The sequence below is a fragment of the Myodes glareolus genome, chromosome 20, assembly GCF_982192425.1.
Source record: "Myodes glareolus chromosome 20, mMyoGla1.1, whole genome shotgun sequence".
NCBI lineage: Eukaryota > Metazoa > Chordata > Mammalia > Rodentia > Cricetidae > Myodes > Myodes glareolus.
Window position 1 is genome coordinate 21,080,656 of NC_142045.1, and position 12,050 is coordinate 21,092,705.

General features: G+C 43.5%; 1 protein-coding gene across 2 annotated transcripts in view; it reads left to right on the forward strand.

Moving 5' to 3' along the window:
- The first annotated feature begins 568 nt into the window (after nt 1–568).
- Veph1 (ventricular zone expressed PH domain containing 1) overlaps nt 569–12,050 on the forward strand; it is a 205,613-nt gene continuing 194,131 nt past the window's right edge. The window contains exon 1 of one of the 2 annotated variants that reach the window (XM_085682474.2): nt 569–694. The gene's annotated coding sequence lies outside the window, so the exon portion shown is untranslated. Of the gene's footprint in view, nt 695–5,127; nt 5,399–12,050 lie in introns of those variants that run through there. The other variant, XM_048424730.3, reaches the window with a different exon arrangement.

Below are 12,050 nucleotides of genomic sequence, written 5' to 3' on the forward strand. Positions count from 1 at the left end.
ATAAAGAGAGAAAGCCCTTTTCATACCTTTCAGGAGGGAGAGGAGCCTCCACATGTACCAGTCCTCTGGGCACCACCAATTAATTTATGCATTAGAGGTTTTGAAGTGCATTCTCCTTAAAAGAGAGCGATCTACGGAGACATGGGGCAGCTTGTAAGGAATCCCCTACACAGTAAGCCTGAGCGACAGCTCCATATTTGGAAGGTAAAGAAAATGAGCTAGCAATTTCAATGGACACAAGGAGAAACCCCACTGGCTTAGAGAATTCCTAGGGCGAGTCGGGATGCTCCAGTCAGTTGCTCAGTGCTTCCCTAGCAAAGCTGATAATAGAGTGGGATGGTTGCTCCTTCGGACGCATTGTGCTTACTATGTGGTATTTTCCCCCAATGATCCTTGGCTAAATACCATCTCATTCCACGACCCCCATCTCTCCCCACCCCTTTCCCCCATGTCATTATGAAAGTCCCACATCTGATATCAATCTAAAACTTCCTTGATTCTTTGAAGCGAGTTATTCATTAACAAAACCTAAATGACTGGTTGGTAGCAAATCCAATTCTTTCACACTCCAAACGGGCTCCGAGAAGCGGCTGTAAATCTACCAAAGGCATAAGGGAAGCTTTGTGCGGATGGTTAGATCTCAACAGAAGTTCAGAAAAGGGAGAAAAGTTACTCATTCGCTGGATACCACTTGGTGAGTCCCTGGGAGGGACGTTAGTGCAGAGCCAGTTTGACAAGCACACAGGGAGGTGCCAACAGCCACCAACAGGACAGGCAGGCGCTTCGGGGCTGCCTCTGAGCATGGTCCTGGGCCCCAGCTGAAGAGCTCTAAGGATTGAGCCTTTGCCTTCTGTTGCCCGCACCTGCCAGGGTCCTGTGTTAGGAGGTATGCCTGTCTTCTCGCCTGTCCTTTTGTTCGGCAGAAACAAAAGCTACCAAAGCCAAGGCCAGAAACTGCAGGGAGGCAGGAACAGAGGGGCTGGGGAAGCAGAGTAGAGAGAAACTTTCAAGGGCTGGCTGGCTATGCAGACAAAGTGCAGTTAGGAACTCTCTGTGTGTACACTTTATGCTGGACTCCTAGTGTGTACATTACTGGTTTACTCCATAGCTAAGGTCTCCTTGCTACACATTCATCCCTTATGGAGCCGTTCGCAATGAGCAGCGGAACCGTCCCTGCTATTACTTTTGCAGAAAGCTAAGAAGCATCATTCCAGCCGGTAGGTTGGACACCCATGGGTGCTGTTCATCATTGCTGCTGTGTGTATCTTACAAATCATGATCTAATCTAACCACTTCCTTGTTCTTTCAAATGCACGTTTGAATCAGCATAATGATCAACAATTTGGTCCCATGTCATCCATTTTTTAAATATTGTAAAGATAGGAAATTACTTCTCCAGTAGCTGCAATATTGGGAATTTAAATGAAACAGTCATATGTTCAATACTGAGTGTTCCTCATGGTTTGAGAGTTTGGACATGTTTCCTGAAAAAAAAAACCAAACAGAATTTGAATTCGGATTTTTAAAACCAAGATATATATTGTTCTAGGGAAAATATGACCTGCCAAGTCAGAAGCTCCAGGTGAAAATTGATACACTATGAAAACGTCCTGAACGACCACGAGGTTTTCGACTTTGAAATGTTTGTTAGTTGCCTCTCCTTGCCCACAAAGGGAGACACTTCTCCATTTGTGTTCAAAACTTGCAATCGGTATTTAAAACGACATGTTTGACAAGCTTTTGAAGAAAAGATGGCAAAACTTACATATGTATGTTCTTACAATATGCTGGCCACAAATTCGGACTTACAGATTTTGGCAAAAAAAAAAAAAAAAAAAAAAAGCCCTGAGGTCCAGTTCTGTTAGAGCTGTTTGGGATAAGCTAGCATTGGAGGCTTCTGGTACAAGTGAAATGCAGCCACAGGCCGCAGCAAAGGAACCCAGAGCTGCCCAGGGAACAATAGCCATCTGTGGAAAGGGCTGAAATGTATTCCAGCGATTCCCATGGGAACGCCTGTAGACTTTTCACACTGTGTGGAAAAGATGTTCCCTCAAAAGAATCTTTAATCCTTTCTTTCAAGAGAAAAAAATCTATCTGGGAAGTTTATTCCAAGTTTCTTAGCCTCCAAATGGGCCCAAAGTGAGAATGTGGGCATTTTAAATTCATGTAAATTAAATGAAAATGTTTTGAGGCAGAATCCTGTTACTCAGAATATAAACTTTGCTGTTCCAGAATTCTCTGAAATAGGAAATCAGGCCTATTCTAACCTGAGTTGTAAGGTAGAAGCTTGAATTCCTCAGAACAAATCGGCTTCCTGAGCATTATAGTTATCAAAATTGTCCCCTAAAGAGCTTTCTGTGTTTGGCAGACACGGTCCCAGTAGTAGAGAGACTGAGTCTTGTGGTTCCTTTCATACAGCAGAATCTACAGACCCGTGAGTGAGTAAATTATTAATGTATTTATAAGTGAACAATGAGAATAGGTCACCTTGAAGTCACCAAGAATGTACCTGGCTCTCTGGAACAGCATTCCCTTCTGCCTGTTGAAAAACAGAGTAGATATTATACTAATATGGAAAACACAGGTGTTCAGGTTGCCCAGCCATAAAAAAATCTAAAATACATTGCACCGTAGTCTGTCTCTGGTCTGTAAACAGAACCACTGTTATTATTAAGCCATGGTGGAGGTAAAAAGTCCACAGTATGACTACTTCTCCAAGAAAGAAGAGTTGCCCTCAAATCCACAGGGATCCAGTTAAGTTAGTAAAATTTGCATAATACAAATGGATCATATCCAGATTTAAGACTGAGGAAAGTACAACTAAATATATAGAAATATATAGAAAACAACAGCAACAACAACAAAAAAAACCCTAAGTATCTTTATGCTAAGAACTGAGTTTAGTTAACAGTATCATTTGATACTTAAAAGGTATACTGTAATAAGGAGTTAATGGGGAAATATCTGTAAGCATAAAAATGCCCAAGATCTAGAGGAATAAAGTTTTAATTCACCCACTCAGGGGCCGAGGCAGAGAGATCACAAGTTCAAGACCAACCTGGCTACAGTGAGTTCAAAGCCAAGATGGACAATTTAGTGAGAGCCTGTAAAAAGAAGGCTGGTGATATAGATCAATGAACGGTAGAGAGCTGGCCTGACCTGAGTGAGACTTTAGGTTTCATTTCCAGTACCGGAGAAGGAGAAGAAAACTCAAAAGGTCAAGATTTACGCCACTTTTGTTTTATACAGCCTCAAAGAGGCTAACTCGCTGCCTGAGTCTGCACTGTAGCATGGCATAGCTGAGACTGAAGATGGGGTGTCTCTGGGTCCTCACACTCATATGACTGCCTCTCTTGCTGGTGTCTGAGATGTCAAGTTCCAAACCCTACATGCTTCAGACATTTAAGAACACTGAAAAAAAATTAAGGATTTCAAAATCAGCAATCGGGAAAGTGAAGTCTATAGGACTCTCTACTCTAGTACACCCAATTGGGAGACGTCACAGTCATCTTCTGAAATGGAAAATTACTAAGAAAGGGTACCCTTTGGGGACAAGGGCTGGCATCTCCATTTTATCAAGGAATGCTTCATGTGGATGGTTCTGCCCATAAAGACAGTGAGAAAATACGATAGAATGCTGATGTGGGATTCCCCTCTGTATGCTGTGAATATGTTTTATTGTCATTGGTTAATAAAAAAGCTGTTCCAGCCAATGGCTTAGCAGAGCAAAGCCAGGAGGGAAATCTGAACATATATATATATATATATATATACACACACATATAGAGAGAGAGTAGGTGGAGTCAGGGAGATGCCATGGAGCTAGATAGATGCCCAGACCCTTTACCAGTAAGCCACAACCTTGTAGCGATACACAGATTAATAGAAATGGGTTAATTCAAGTTGTAAGAGCTAGCTAGAAACACGCCTGAGTCATTGGCCAAGCAGTGTTGTCATTAATATAGTTTCTGTGTGGTCTGGGTGGCCAAGAAACAGACGAACAGTCTCTGCTTACAGAATGCCAAGTGTCTGGCGCGATTTATGGCACTCTTCTCTCAGAATGTTGTTTGTAGCCCCTGACCTCCCTTTGTGGGGAGCAACTCCAGGGGAGTCAGTGTCTGTATCTTTGTCATCCTGAAGATAGGCTTACCTGCAGGAGAGCCGCCTTCATGATCCCACCGGCTCATGAAGAATACAGTTCTTTTTTAGTTTTAAATGTGTGCCCGGCTGTTTAAACAATTCAGAGCCTGGGTATAGTGCACACATATTTAATCCCAGCACTAAGAAGGCAGAGGCAGACTCTGTGAGTACAAGGCCAAGCTGGACTATATAAGAAGTCTGGTCTAGGCCAGCCAAGGCTTAGATCTATCTCTATCTCTCTCTCTCTCTCTCTCTCTCTCTCTCTCTCTCTCTCTCTCACACACACACACACACACACACACACACACACACACACACACGAGAGTTTAGGGTGTCAACAGATTAAGCAAGATAAACGTTTTCCTGGCTCTTGTAGCAATACTTAAAAATACAATCCATAATATTTTATCCATGTAGATCAGGGGTTCTCAACCTGTGGGTGTTGACCCGCTTGGGGGTCAAATGACCTTTTCACAGGGGTCACATTATCAGATATCCTGCAATTAGATATTTACATAATGAGTAATAACAGTAGCAAAATTATGAAGTAGCAACGAGAATAGTTTTGTGAGTGGGGGTCACCACAGTAGGAGGAACTGTATTAAAGGGCAGAAGCGTTAGGAAGGTTGAGAACCGCTGACGTAGATGATCACGACGAACTTTGCAGAGTGGAAAAGGAAGGTTTCGGGGAGCGAGTTTGTTCAGTCCGCTAGCTACTCCCTACATCCTTAAACTTGCCCTGACATTAACCTAGAGGATGGGCGAGAAGGCCATTTCCCCCAGGGAGTGACTCTATGCAAACAAGGCCGGGTGTTTTGAACTCGCGTGTCTCACTGGGGAGGTGTTTTGAAACTCGTGTTTCCCGCTGGGACGCGGCCGTCTCATCACCTGCTCCAACCTGGCCTACCTACCGGACCGGCTTCCTGCGTGGCTTCCCCACCCCCACCCAATCTCGGAAGGGAAAGTGTAGATTTCCACGAACACAGGGCTTTCTGTCTTCACGGTCGGCCGCGGTTCGCCCTTCCTGGAGCTGCCTTTGTGCTTGGAGGTAGATCGCCCTGCGAGCCAATCAGTCACCTGACCCGTCCCGGGAGCAGCCGGTGGCTTCCGCCACATTCCTAGAATTCTTACTCGCGGCTCCGGAGGGTGGACAGCTGCGGGTTCTCTGAGCTGCGCCGATGCTGACTATCCGCCTCCTGCCCCGGCTAGAAGCTTTCGGCCAGTGACAGCAAGAGGGCCTTGGAGGAGTAGCACGCAGGTAAACTGAGTTTGCGGGGACAGCTGCGACTCCTGAGAGGGGCCGCTCCACGAAGAATCATTCCTCTTTTTGTCGCGCCTGTTTTTTTAGGAAAGTTAACTTGTCAACCAACTGGTACCTCCTTAAAAACAAATAAATTTAAAACTAAGGAAAAGAGAGTAGGTCTCAAGTTAGGTTCCCTAACACATCGAGGGGAGCAAATGGAGAGAAATGAAAAACGCAGAGTAAGAAGACAGTTTGTAAAACAGATCTCTTCTTGGTTTTGCGTAACCTCAGGCAAGGCATTTAAAGAAATGAATGGGTGCTGCTCCAAATCCACCTGCAAGGCTAGTGGGTGTACTGAGAAGTGTCTAGCCGAGAGCTTAGCGCACAGAAGGGATTTGAGTATGCACACATATGCACACGCATATTTTCATGTGTGCACATATGTTCCTACCGTGCATACCCATATATGCGTATATCTGCTCCACAGTACTACAGTTTCTAGAAAGGGAAGTAGTACAGACGAGGCAGATTCGACCAGGCTCAGGCCATGGATTCAGCTTCGGTTACAAAATAAACAAGCAGGAGAAACCAGACATCTAAGCAAAACATTGACCAGAAAATAAATAAATGCTTTGCCAAATCCTAATTCAGGGGAGAAAAAAAAAAACAAAACAATTTTCAGTGAAGGGATGGGGAGGTAGCTCAGTCATAATTAGCAAGCTTGGTAGTGCAGCCAAAGTGGGACACTCCTTCCTTCTATGAGGGGAATGGGAACAGTCGTAACTATGCGTATTGTCTATTACTCTATGTGTGGTGCCTATGACGACTTCCAAAGGTCCTGGGAGGACTTTGTGCCTGGAGACCTCCAGATTTCTGTCCTAGCTCCTCAACTGCTCTTTGGGCATCTGAGCTGCTGCTTGTCCTTATCTCTTAGCGTCAGGTTTGCAGCCGCACGGCTTCTCCTGATCACGTGACTCAAAACTTGAGAAACACTCAGAATAATGCTCAACTACGGCAAACACCAGCTCCTGGTTGTGTAGGGAGAGAGACGGGGGTTTTATTTCTTGCCTATCATGTCTGACACCCCTTATCAAAAGACAGGCAAAGGAGGGAGTATTAGATCACCGTTCTTTGTAATACAAGAGCTTTCAAACTGAAGACCCATAAACTCAGAGCGAACTGTTCGTTTTTCAAACTTGGGTTCGGTGATGCATAAAGAGCCACATGGAAGTCTGACTGGACAGAAAGGGCCTGATATAATGCTAACAGGCTGAGTGGGGAAGCCCAGCAAGGGCTCTCTCTTCAGGGCTTTCTTCGCCCCTCTCTGCAGCATGCCTTCTTGGTTACGGGACCCAGAAAGTTTTACCATCAGGAAAGCTATGGTAGAGAACGCCAAAGCTAGCGGCAACACAGAAAAGCAAGAGAAGACTAGTGTTGTTCCTTGCCTTTGGGGTTAGCGTTGCGGAAAGGGGTTCTAGTTTCAGAGATCTACCCAGGAAAAGAGAGAATCTGGTTTCTGTGCCTTGCTGTTTCACGGGGAGGGGGAGGGGAGAAAAAGAATCAAAGGACAGGAGAACACAAGGTCATGGTGAAACTTTACTCCAGACAGCTTCTAGCACCTTCATTTGGGGGTATTATTTTTTTTAATCCCAATAGTCTCCTTTAACAAAAGGGATCTTGTATACATCATCAACTTTGATCTTTAATATAGCCTGGTAGAATAGTCTCCATTTTGTAGATGACACAGGAAAAGTATATACCAATGGTCCTACAGCGGCCAAGCCAAGAATCCCATCCTCATCTTAAAAAGCATCCCTGGCTCTGAGATTAGCACATGTGTATTGGGTGAAATCTGCAAATATCTTGATACCCGAAATGATGCTGTTCAAATGCCATTTCCTCTACCGAGCTTTTAGTATCACCTGCTAACGGAAGCCGGCCTTTTACGCCCTCACTCTTTCTGGCAGAGGCTTTCTCTAGATCGTCTCCACAAAGCGGACTATTTAGGTCCATCGCCATTTTAAGGAAGAAGGGCCTCTTTCTCCTTACAGTTCCAGAGGATACAGTCGATCACAGTTGAGAAAGTATGGCATCAGGAGCGGGAGGCAGCTGGTCACGTGGCATTTAGAGACAGGAAACAGAAAGCAGTGAATGATTATGCTCGGCTCACTTGCTCCGTTGTATTCAGTGTGGAACCCCAGCTCAAGGACTGGGGCCACCCAGATAGAAAATGAGTCATCTCACCTCGGCTGATCTAGTCTGGATAATTCCTCAAAGCTGTACCAAGAGATTAGTTTCCGCAGTGGGTTTCAGTCCCATCCACTTGGTAATCAGTACAAACAGCATGATGCTCAAAATGTTTTCACATGAAGGGGACTTAAGAAGAGTAGATCAAGTTGGAAGCATGCCTGTGATACTCCAGAGCAGATATCATGTAGGGCGTGATGGAGCTCAGGGAACAACCACCCTGGGTCTCCTCTCGATAGGATGTACTTCTGCCACCTTTCAGAGCCCATCGCTGATGTGTATGTGGCAGCTCAGTCTCTCTATGACGTGAAGACATTGTCCAATGTCTAGAGAAAAACTTATTTCTATCTGTAATGGATTAAGTAAAAATGCTATGGATCCCCAAGTGGTGGGAATGGAGTGAGGCAGAAGTGGCCTCTTGGGGGAGAAAAAAGGGACTGGGGCTGGAGGCTGAAGGGCTTGCCTTGGTGGATGGGGGAGGGAGTGGGCATGGCTTGTCTCTTAAAGAGACAGAACAGACCATTACACTATCCCCATCTATGTTTTTGGCTATTATTTTGTGGAGATTATCTCTTGATATATCTGCAACTGGAAAAAGGATATGTTAAAAACAGAACTAACCTTTTAAGATATTGCAGGTCACTCATTTTTCCAGGGGGCATACTATTTTGGGATATACTCACTCTGCCCTTTCCCTCAAAGTTTCCCCCACCACTTCTCCTTATAAATTCCAGAGCTCCTCTTTCTTCTGATTGTCCTGCTCCCTGGCTCTTCTGAACCCCAGGGTATCAATGAGCAAGGATGCAGGAAGGAAGATGGAGTCATGTTTCTACCAACTCACTCTCCCCATACCTTCATTCTTTAATGTTAGCATTACTCTAGAGCAGTGGTTCTTCACCTTCCTAATGAAGGGACCCTTTAATACAGCTCCTCATGTTGTGATGACTCCCAACCATAAAATTATTTTCGTAGCTACTTCATAACTGTAATTTTGCTACTGTTATGAATCATAATATAGATACTGGTGTTTTGTGATTGTCTTAGGTGACCCCAGTGAAGGGGTCATTCATCCCCAATGGGGTCAAGACCCACAAGTTGAAATCACTGCTTTAGGAGAGTTGTTCCTAATAGTGGTCATACATTTACTTTGCACTAACTCGACTTCTCTGTGTTCAATGAGTTGTGTGGGTGGTGTCTTCAGCAATGGGACCTTGCTGTCAATTTGTGGAGAGCAACCTGTTGTCTCAGAAATAGAGTGAGTTGTTTGGGGATTCCCATGGGACTTCTTTGGTAAATATCTTGATTAGATGTAACCCACTCTTGGTACTGGAAGCTTCATTTGGTGACAAGACAGGTGGGATTCTGTTTCCCTCATTATTTGATGATATCATTTCTATAGCCTTCATATTTGTACACATTTTAGAAAGTTTCTTCTATATCAGGTTCCCGTACTGCCCCTCAATGCCTCTTAATTTTAACTATCTCTCACCATATTCCTTCCTTCAGCCCCCTCTCTTCCCCTTTCCCCCAATTTATCCTCTTATACAGCCCCCCATTCATCTACAGTTATCTATTTTATTTCCTGTTCCTAACAAGGTCTATCTGTACCCTTTAGTCACTTCCTCTTTACCTAGCCTCTATAGTACTATGGGTTGCAGCTTTTTTATCATTGACTTAATAGCTAATAGCCACATATAAGCAAATATACACTGTATTTGTCCTTCTGGTTCTGGGCTACATCACTCAGAATGAACTTTTCTAGTTCCATCCACTTGCCATTCAAATTTCACAATGTCACTTTTAAATGGTATTTTTTAAATACTCCATTGTGTAAATGTTCATTTTCTTTACCCATTCTTCTGTTGAGGAATATTTAGGTTGTTTCCAATTTCTGGCTATTGTGAATAGAGCAACGATGAACATAGTTGAGTAAGTGACTTTGTCGTAGGAGGAATCCTTTGGGCATATGCCCAAAAGTGATATAGCTGGATCTTCACGTAGATCAATCCCCATCTTCCTGGGAAACCAACACACTAATTTCCATTGTAGCTGTATAAGTTAGCACACCCACCAGCAATGAACGAGTGTTCTTCTTACTCCATATTCTCCCCTGCATGGGCTGTCACTTGTTGTATTGACCTTAGTCTTTCTGACAAGTGTAAGATGAAATCTCAAAGAAGTTTTGATGCACATTTCCCTGGTAACTAAGGATGTTGAAATTGATTTAAGTGTTTCTCAGCCATTTGAGCTTTCTCTATTGAGTATTTTCTCTTTGGATCTGTACCCCATTTTTAACTGGATTATTTGTTTCTTGTTATCTAGTTTCTTAAGTTCTTTATATACTTTGGATATTAACTCTCTGTCTTAGTTAGGGTTTCTATTGCTATGAAGAGACACTATGACCATGACAACTCTTTTAAGGAAAACATTGATGGTGACTTACAACTTCAGAGGTTTAGTCCATTATCATCATGATGGGGAGCGTGGTGCCATGCAGGCAGGCATGGTGCTGTCTACATCTTGCTGGCAACAGGAAGTGGTCTGTCTCACTGGGAGTAGCTTGAGTATAGGAGACCTCAAAGCCCACTCCTATAGTGACACACTTCCTTTCACAAAACCACACTTACTTCAACAAAGTCAGTCTTCTAAAGTGCCCCTCCCTTTGGGTGTCATTTTCTTTCGAACCACCATACCCTCTATCGTGTGTGCAGTTGTTTAAAACAAAGCAAAACAACAACAGCAAAACCTTTTTCTATTTGATAAGCAGCTGCTGCTTTGTCCAGCTGATGGTGTTCTTTCCCATGAAGAAGTTTCCTAAGGTCCCATTTTATTAACTGTTGATATCAGTGCCTGAACTAGTGGGGTTCTGTTCAGAAAATATTCTCCTTTGCCAATGAGTTCAAGGCTATGCCCCACTTTCTCTTCTGTCAGGTTCTGTGTGGTTTGTTTTATGTTAAGGTCTTTGATCCATCTGGAGTTGAGTTTTGGTGCAAGGTGAAAAGTATAGTTGTATTTGGATTCTTCCACATGCAGCCATCCGGTTTGACCAGCACCATTTTGTTGAAGACGCTATCTTTTTTCCAGTGTTTGTTTCTGAGTTCTTTATCAAAAATCAGGTGTTCATACGTTTGGATTTGTGTCTGGGTATTCAATTCTATTTTGTTGATCAATATGTCAACTTTGTGCCCATAACATACTGTTTTTATTATTATGGCTTTGTAGCACAGCTTAAAATTGGGAATGGTGACACCTTCAGCAATTCTTTTATTATTCAGGATTGTTTCAGCTATTCTGGGTTTTCTTTTTGTTTTTTGGTTTTTTGTTTGTTTGTTTGTTTGTTTTTGTTTTATCTGCTTTTTGTTTGTATGTTGTATGTGTGTGTGTGTGTGTTTCCGTACGAAGCTGAAATTTTTCCTTCCAAGAATATTGGAGAATTGTGTTGGGACTTTGATGAGGATTTCATTAAATGTAGATTGCCTTTAGTAGGATGGTCACTTTTGCTATGTTAACCCTACTGATCCATGAACCTGGGAGATCTTTCCATCTTCTGATATCTTCTTCAATTGCTTTCTTCAAAGACTTGAAGTTTTCACATATGTCTCATTTTGTTGGTTAGTATTATCCCCAAACTGCATTATTCGAGGCCATTGTAAAAGTTGTTTTCTTTATTTTTTTCTCAATCCATTTGTCATTTGTATATAGGAGGGTTACTGACTTTTATGAATTAATTTTATATCCAGTTACTGTACTAAAGTGCTTGTCAACTATAGGAGTTCTCTGGTGGAATTTTTAGGGTTACTTACATGTAGTGAGGAGCCAGTAACTAACTCTCTAGAGATAATGGGCCAGACAGTGCTTAAATGAATACAATTTGTGTGTTGTTATTTCCGGGGCTAAGCTAGCCGTGCAGGAGCCGGGTGAGGCGAAAAGCAGGCCTGCCCGCAGTCCCTCACTACAGATGGCGCCCCACGTGGGGCGTCAATTATCGGCGAATCAATCCCACACCAGTTATGTTTTAAGGGGTTATTTATTTTGGGGGGTAAAACTTACATACACCATAAACCGTCAGGAAGGGAGCCTAGTCGCTGGAGCAGGAGCCGGGAGCAGGAGCCGGGAACAGGAGCCGGGACCAAGCACCGGAACCAAGAGCCAGAACCAAGAGATCCTGATCCAGATCTGCTTCTCTTTTTAAAAGAGAAATATACCATGCCCCAGTGGGCTGGTATTTCAGCAGCTATTGGCTGACGGAGCGGAAGTCGCTCCCCAATGCACTGTGGGCTCGTATTTCAGCGACTATTGGTTGAGGCAGCGGAAGTTACTCCCACAACACTTACACATACTATCATAACTTCCACAAATAAAGATACTTTGATCTCTTTCTTTCCAATTGGCAGCCCCTTGATCTCCTTCAGTTCACTTA